Genomic DNA, 9,060 nt, shown 5'->3' with positions numbered 1-9,060 from the left:
AAGACAAAGAATTATAGATCTAGAAGGGGTCTCAGAGATAATTTAGTCCAAACCCCTCATTTTATATATGAGGAAATCAAAGTCCCAAGATGTTTAGTAAATTACCCACTGTTAACAAAGTTAATCTCAGAGGTTGGATTGAACCAAGATTCTCTGATGCCAGAGTTCCTATCACTATATTGAATGAAGAATGGCTGGATATTGAATTTCCACATGAAATCTTCCCATAAAAGACAAATGAAAATTGTGATGCTTTTTATTAGGGTGTGAAGTGACATATCATGATGATTGATCAAATGAAGGAAGGTATCTGCAGTGGCGCAGGGAGGGAAGAAAATTGCCCATACCTACTTTTCCAAAAGGAAAAGTGAACTTTGAAGAAAACTTACTAAGGAGATCCTCAGAGACAGAGCCTGATAATATAAAGTAAACCAATACACAATTGTTAGCCTGAAGAGGGTTTGCAGCAAGAATGACAAAATGAGAACCTTAGTTTTAGAAAATATAGAAAGCAAAGAGAATATTTTGTGACCTTCAGTGATGGAACCACTTTTGTGTTTCCATCAATGACTCACAACAATAGCCAGTATCCTGTCCAGTTAGAAATATACCTATTAAGTGTTGCCTATGTGTAAAACAGGGCAGCTAGGTGGCAGAGTGTTGGACTTGGAGTCAGAATCATGAGTTCAAATCTAACCTCAGACACTTACTAACTGTGACTCTGGGCAAGTCATTTCACCTTGTTTGCTTCAGTTTCCTCATCTGTAAAATGAGTTGGAGAAAGAAATGGCAAACTGCTCCAGTATCTCTGCCGAGAAAACCCTAAATGACAGAACAAAGAATCAGACATGACTGAAAATAACCAAACAACTACAAATGTGTAAAATAATAGGATAATATCCTCTTCCCTGATCTCAAGGAACTGTCTGATGTGGAGGTATAACAAATATCAAAATAAGGTAAGGTAAGTCACAAGAGATGAAATTTCTTCCAGCAGTGGAGGTTGACATCTCTGCAATTTATAGTCTTTGTTACTTCTAGCACTTAGAAGTTAAGTAATACAATAATGGTCAGACAGTCAATATGTGTCAGAGATATGATTTTGGTCTCAGCTCTTTTTTGCTTTGAGGTCAACTCACTTATCTTTTTCTACACCATGCTGTACTGCCTCTGCTTTCTTGGGGTCAAATATTAAAAGGGGCAAATGAAAAATCAGGATAAAGCTTCCTGATATAATGAAAAGAATATGAGTTGGAGAGACAAAGTGGCATAGCAGATAAAGTACTGGACTTGGAGGTAGGAAGACATCTTTAAATTTCACCTTCATCTGTGTGTCTCCCTGAGCTAATTGCTCTCTCTCTCTCTCTCTCTCTCTCTCTCTCTCTCTCTCTCTCTCTCTCTCAGTTTATGCTTCTGTTCAATAAAGAATTTGGACTATATGATCTCTATGGTTCCTTCCAATCCTCAACATATGATCCTATGAGTTGTGGTGTTCTGTGAATCATTCCTGAGGCACACCAAGGAAGCCATACATCTACATGATGTGAACAATTGGGAGTTTGCCTTGTCCCTATCCAAGATGTAACAGAAGGTCTCTGGAGACTCATAAAATTGTATGACTACTATCTGCTTCTAGCAATTCATATGGGGGAAGAATGAAACTGCCAGAAGGAAGTGATGAATCATTACTATGAATTATATAGTCATGGGCAAGAAACCAAAAACTGTAGAGACGTCAGTGGTTTTGAAGTTTGGAGCTTCAAATGTGAAAGAGCAATTTGGGAAATGAAGAAATGGTAAAAAGTGGGATACCAAAGAATAAGATCTTAATTTCTGGTCTAGAAATTAAAATATATGAATGATGGTCTGGGATAGAAATCATTTAACTAGGGCTTATGAAGATGAAAATTTCATGGGGACCTCTGGATTTGATCAAAGGTCCTGAACTAAAAAGAGATGGAAAGGGAAAAAAATTGCTTATATATATTTCTTAAGCCAGATAAATAAAGATTAGTAAGTACAACACAGAAAGAAAGTAAGCAGAGAGAACTAGTAATTTACAAGAGATGGGATTCAAGGGCAGAGGTGGTGATTCATGGTCAAAGATATCTATTTAAAAAACAGCCAGAACATGAGTAATTAATGAAGTGAGCTGGAGGTCTTAATTCAAGGAGATCCACTCAGTATCATAGCACCACAGAATCTCAAAGTTCAAAGGAATTCAGAGCTTATCTAGTCCAACCTCTCTGAAGGATCTATTTTATAAAGTCAAAGCATCATTGACTCAGAGCTGGAAGGGACTTAAGAATCCATCAGGTCTAATGCCTTCATGTTACAAGAGGCATAGAGAGGACAGGTTGGAGATAAATATACAAAAAAAAAGTAGCTTTGCCTAGCAAGCTCTAGTCAATGAAAAAGAAAAAAATGGAATATGTTTTAGTAGAGAAAGTAACATGCATAAATATTTTTTGGATTGGTTGAGGTTTCTAAATGGAGGAATATAATGAGAGAATTACAGAAGGTTAAAAACTGAATTTGGAGACATGTATATATTTATAACTTGGTAAGCTGAAGAAGATCCAGTAAAAACAATAGAGAAGGAGTAGTCAAAGAGGTAGGAAAGCCAGGACAAGGTATTGTTGAAGCCAAACGAAGAAAGGGTATGAAGAAGAAAGGGAAAGTTGAATGACACCAATTACTGTCATGAAGGAGGAACCCTGAGGAAAAGTCATTGGATTTGGTCAACAGTGTTACACATCTAAAGTGTGAAGGGACCTCCAGCATCCCTCATTTTACAAACTAGAAAACAGAGACCTAAGGAAGTGAAAAGGCTGACCCACATTCAGATAACTAGCAGATGTCAGATTTGAACCTAGGTTTTCTGAATCTAGATTTGGTGTTTTTTATGGTATATTGTGATCAAATGCACAGAAGAGGCAAAAAATGGACTAAACTTTGAAAATCTTTATTTAGCCTGTACAAGTACGTGACTTCTAAGGTAAGGAAAGGGATAACAAAGGAGAGAAAGTAGAGTATTGAAATTACTGGGTCAATAGCGTATATCATACCAACAGGAATAGAAAATCAGGTTAGAAAAAAGGTAAGAAAAATTTTATATTTGAGGACAGCCACTGACAGATTTTTCTTTGAAAAATTATTATGTAGCACACTCTGGATAATTTAAACTTATAGGTCATTGGTTGATATTTTCCTGGCATTCTCTTTTACTTTTCTTTCTAGGGCTTTTGAGTTTATGAATGAGCAGGAATAGCTGGTGTACTAAATTTCTAATGTTATCAGTCAGTCAACTAGCACTTGCTAAGTACTTGCTACTATGTGCCAGGCCCTGTGCTAAACTAGTATCTGCGTCTTTATAGATTTCTAAGCAAATGGTTTGACCTCCACATTTTAGAGAATATATGCATCCGTTTCTGAGAACTATAACCACTGCTGGGGCCAAGTGGTAGGACACTTCATCTTCTCTATCATCCCTTTAAAGGGTCTCTATTTTCTGGGCTCATAAACATAGTCTGGACAAATTTCTATCCTAGGGAAAAAGGAAGAGAAAGGGAAGAAACATTTATATGTTGCCTATTATGCACAGGTTCTGTGCTAAGTTCTTTTTATAAATATTGTCTTATTTGATCCTCACAACAACCCTGCAGTATAGGTGCTGTATTAACTCTATTTTAGAACTGAAGAAACTGAGCCAAACAGAGGTTAAGTGACTTGCCTATGATCACACAACTAGTAAAAGTCCGAGGTAGGATTTGAACTTGTCTTCCTGACTCTAGGTCCAATATACTATCCTTTGTATCACCAGTTGCCTTTAGGGGAACCTGATCATTTGAAATTCTGTACTTTTTTTGTCATGTTATATCCTCACCCCAGGACCCTAGGGAAAAATCACTTAAAGCTTAGTTTGGGTTCATGTCTACAGTTGTTTCCAAAGGGGAGAGTTAAATGATACTCAAAGTACAATGTAAACTAGGCATGGGACAGGTATTTATTTCTTACACACAATGCTTAGCACCAAGTAGATATTAGAAGAAATAAATAGGTGGTCAGTAATAATACCTATTACACATGGAGGAGGAAATTTGCACATTAGAACCTGAAACAATTTGTGGGACTCTTGAGTAGGTTAGGTCTATTTTATACTGCACTTTGGTTTAGCGCTGTTCACCTTCTTCCAGCTCTTTCTGGGAAGTCAGGAAAGGGCTTACAGATCATTTTACCCTGAATCTTGATCACACCTGGCAATACTTCTCCAGTTTCCTTTAAGTCCCAACTAAATGTTTACCTTCATAGGAAGTTTTCCCTAACCTCTCTTATTCTAATGTTTTCCCTCTTTTAGTTATTTCTTTTTTATCCTGTATTGCTTTGTTTATTTATTTGCATATTATCTCCCATTAGATTGTAAGCTCTTGAAGATATGGACTATCTTTTGACTCTTTTTGTATTCCCAGTACTTAGCACCATGCCTGGCACATAATAGAGACTTAGTACATTTTTATTTAATGAATAAATGAATCTGACCTTTGCTCAGAGAAGCTGGTCTCCTAAGCCTTTTGTCTATTTCCTTCCAAGAAATACGGTTGGGAGGCATCTATGACTCCAAGCATCTCCTCAGCAAGGGAATGTGTTTCAGTGAAAACCTTCTGGCTAAGATCAGTCTGCTACTTCCTGCCATACTAGTCCCTTCCTTCTTCTCTTGTACCTTGCTTTCTTATAATAATGCATTCTTGTTAAGATTCTAAAGAGATTTTATATCTTTTCAATTTAAATCTAAACAGGGTACAAGTACATCTCTAGTTTTTTTTTTCTCTATCCCCATTCAATAAACTTCTTTCTTTGTCATCATCCAAAACACAAAAGCACAGAAAACAAATAAAATCAAACATTGAATGGCTTAAGGGGAATGTGAACTTTATTTCACAGGATATTAATTCAATTCTATTCCCTTTCAGAGCATCACAGATTTAGAGGTTAAAGAGACCTGGCAGACTATCAAGTCCAATTTCCTTATTTTATAGCTAATGGAAACGTGGCTGTGGAAGGTTAAATGATTTGTCTAGTGTCATACAGCTAGTAAGTATATCTGAGAAAAGATTTGAATTCAGATCTTCCTAAGTACCAGACTTTACCCAATGTACTGTTTTAATTCATTTACATAACTTTTAAAATTCTACCGGTCTGTCACATAAATCTCTTTCCCCTAATGTTTTCTTTTTGTTCTGTTTTTGAAAAAAAAATGATATTTCCTTTTATTCCAACTACATGTTACAACAATTTTAGCCTTCTTTTTTTTACAATTTTTTGCAAATTTTGTTTCCCAAATTCTCTCCCTCTCTTCCCTCCTTCCATTGAGAAGACAAGGAACTTGACATACATTATATGTCTAGTCAAGCAAAGCATATTTCCATGTAAGTCATGCTGTGAAATAATACAGACCCTCCCTAAAAACAAACATAAACAAGAGAGAAAAGTAAAGAAATAAAGTATGCTTCAATCTGCACTCAGTCTCTACCAGTTCTTTCTCTAACGATGGACAGCACCTTTCATCTTAAATCCTTCAGGTTATCTTGGAGCATTGTATATTGCTGAGAATAGCTAAATTATTCACAGTTGATCTTCGTACAATATTGCTGTTATTGTATACAATGATCCTGTGGTTATGCTCATTTCACTTTGCATCAATTCATGCAAGTCTTTCCAGGTTTTTCTGAGAGTATCCTGCTTATCATTTCTTATAGCACAATTTTATTTCATCACAATCATATACAACAGCTTGTTCAGTTATTCCCCAAATGATGGACATACTCTAATTTGCAACTCTTTACTAACATTAAAAGAGCTGCTATAAATATTTTTGTATATATAGGTCCTTTTCTTTTTTTGTTTTTCTCTCTTTGGGATATAGACATAATATTGCTATCACTTAGTCAAAGGATATGCACGGTTTTATAGCCCTTTGGGTATAATTACAAATTGCTCTACAGAATGGCTGAACCAGGATACAACTTCAACAACAGTGCATTGGTATCTTAATGTTCCCACAACCCCTTCAATTTTTGTCATTTTCCTTTTCTGTCATATTAGCCAATCTGACAGATGTGGGATGGTATCTCAGAGTTGTTTTAATTTTCATTTCTCTAATCAATAGTGAGTTAGAACATTTTTATAAGACCATAGATAGCTTTGATTATTTTATCTGAAAGGTAACTATTCATATCCTTTGACCATTTATCAATTGATAAATGGCTATTATTTCTATAAATTTAACTCAGTTTTCTATATGTTTGAGAAATGATGTCTTTATTAGAGAAACATCATGTAATTTTTTTCACAGTAATGATTACTATATATGTCCCCCATATGATTTTTCCCATTTATCTTACTTTCTCTCTCCATTGACCCTGTCCATTCTCGAAAGTGTTATGTTTCTGATTTTTACCTCCCCAATCAGCCCTCTCCTCCTCTTCTTGTATCTTCTTCCCTTACTACTTTCCTCAGTGTGTTTTTTATTCCCTATTTGAGCCAATTCCAATGAGAGTAAGGCTCAAAAAATGGAATGCTTCATGAATTTGAGTGTCATCCTTGAGCAGAATCCATGCTAATCTTTTCTGTATCATTCCAATTTTAGTACATGTGGTGCTGAAGCAAGCAATATGTTCCTTTAATATATCTGTATCAACTTTACTTTCTGTAATAACTTTGTCTTACCCTAGAAGCATAAAATAATTGATTTCATTGTTTATCTTTTCTTGAATGACTGCAAGTCAAACACTCTTCAATTCTTATTACTTTTGAAGGAATAACTCAAATTACTTTTTTCCCCTCTTCTTCTTGAAGGTATATCAAATGATTAGACTCAGTTTTGTAAGATCTTATTTAGGGAAATTTCCTGATCTCTTTTTTTTGACTATCATACCTCATTTTTTTTTTATTTCTTCAAGATGAAGAATAAAAACCTTTTGCTTGATTGCTAATAAAATTTATTGTATTACATTGGAATTCTGAAATATACCTATTCATTCAAGTTTTAAGAATGGGATTTTCCTTTTCGTCAATCTGTGGGGCCACTCAATCAGTACTTTGCCATCTTTCCCCAAACCTTCTAATAATTCACCTACACAACAGCTTAAAATGGATTCTCAGCCATTTAAATTAACAATTTTTTTCACTTACCAATGATAAATTGTCCCCATGCATTCTATCTACAGAATGAGTAACTTTGGCTCATGTAAGATTCACAAATTCTTTCAAGGTTTTTTTTTGTTTTCTTCTGACCAAATTTTGCCTCTTCATACTCTCATTTAATTCACTTTTGTATTTTTGAGATTCAAAGGTTTCATTTTCTTTTTCAGGACCATTATTATTTTGGAATGATTATCTGTCATGTGTTCTAATTTTCTTACTTTATCATCTGTTTATTTCTTCTCTGATAGATTGGATTCATCATTGAATTTCCAACCCAACTTCTTCTAAATTTATCTTTCTCTTTTGGATCATTCTGAAGATTCTTGTTATAGTTTTATTATTGTATAGAATTTATGTTTCTCTTTTTTGGTTTCTTTTTTCTTTTTGTTTCACTTTCCTTTAAAGAATAATATTTGTTCATTGTGTTGTAGACTTTTCCTGGAGTGCTTGCTCATTTTTCTTTATTTCCCTAAGAGTCACACTGCTACTTTATCTGCATTGGGACTTGACCTTTGCTAAACCTTTCTCTCTTGGCCTTTTTGTCTTTTTGCTTTTTCCTTCTGCTCTAGGCTTCTCTCCTCCCTTTTTAGCTTGGGAGTATCATGTGGTTCAAATTAAAGAATGACTATAAAGGCACCTTACAAATATTAACATGCTATATAAATGTAAATTATTATTATAGACCCCTGGTATGGTGATGTCTTAATTCCAAAAATCTTCAACTATATGCCTGATGAGTTCAAGTGAAACTTAAAGAGCAATACACGTGATATGTTGGTAAATATCCAAAACTGAGCTGGGTGGTGGGGGATGTAGATACACCCTTTTCTTTTTAACATGTGTTATTAATACTTTCTTATGTCTGGATAATCAACTTCCCCCACCACCCCCCCCCCCCAAAAAAAAAAAACTAGCTTTAATACATATCAACTGTTGAAGTGTAAAGACTCACACTGAAATTTTCACAATAGACACATTTTTTAAAGACTATTGGGTTTAAGTTATTTGCCCAGGATGACACAAGCTGGTAAGTGTCTGTGGTTAGATTTGAACTGAGACCCTCCTAACTTCAAGGGCAGTACTCTATCCATTGTGCCACTTAGTTGATGCTCATAGCAGACACTTTTAGTCTAATGTGAGCTGCCTCCAATATAATTCTGGTGGGGTACTAGCCCCACCCTCTGCCACTGCATTGGAACACATGTTTTCTTCTGCTCATATTCTTTGGAAATGGGATCCCTCAGTTTCTTTGAGTTTGGAGATAAAGACCTGTGCAGAATTGTTGTTGCTAAAATACGACTGACTGCATCCAAGTTTATAGGTCCCTTTCCCTTAGATATGGAATCTTCTTCTGCTCTATCCAATTATTCACTTCTAGGGCTTTCTCTTCAGTCCTTACAGTTACATCCTCTCTCAATCACTGCCTGAATAGATTCAATATTTTCTACCTATTATAGGGAATGGGGGAAAGGAATTCAATTATTTCAGGTTCAGGAAAATAAGAGAGTTCACCACCTCTGGAGCATGAAATGCTCAAGTAGTGATTATTGGACAAGCCTGGCACCTGAGAAAGCCAAGGGTGGTGAAGGGGAGGGGGAGATTTTGGTAGGTCAGCCTTCCAGTGTCATTTCTTTTTTTTTTTTTTAATTTATTTATTTAACTTTTAATATTCATTTTAACAAAATTTTGGGTTCCAAATTTTCTCCCCTTTTGTCCCCTCCCCCCACCCCAAAACACTGAGCATTTTGATTGCCCCTATCACCAATCTGCCCTCTCTTCTATCATCCCTCCCTTCCCTTGTCCCTATCTTCTCTTTTGTCCTGTAGGGCCAGATAACTTTCTATACCTCATTACCTG

At 35.5% G+C, this 9,060-nt stretch overlaps 1 non-coding gene across 1 annotated transcript; it reads right to left on the bottom strand.

The window, feature by feature from the left end:
• Positions 1 to 6,563: 6,563 nt before the first annotated feature.
• Positions 6,564 to 6,666, bottom strand: LOC140497865 (U6 spliceosomal RNA). Its single transcript, XR_011964876.1, has one exon. It is a non-coding gene; the product is annotated as a U6 spliceosomal RNA (small nuclear RNA).
• Between the last annotated feature and the right edge of the window lie 2,394 nt (positions 6,667 to 9,060).

Source organism: Notamacropus eugenii, chromosome 3 (genome assembly GCF_028372415.1).
Source record: "Notamacropus eugenii isolate mMacEug1 chromosome 3, mMacEug1.pri_v2, whole genome shotgun sequence".
NCBI lineage: Eukaryota > Metazoa > Chordata > Mammalia > Diprotodontia > Macropodidae > Notamacropus > Notamacropus eugenii.
Note: the sequence above shows the minus strand (reverse complement) of the source record. Positions and strands in the feature narration are given on the sequence as shown.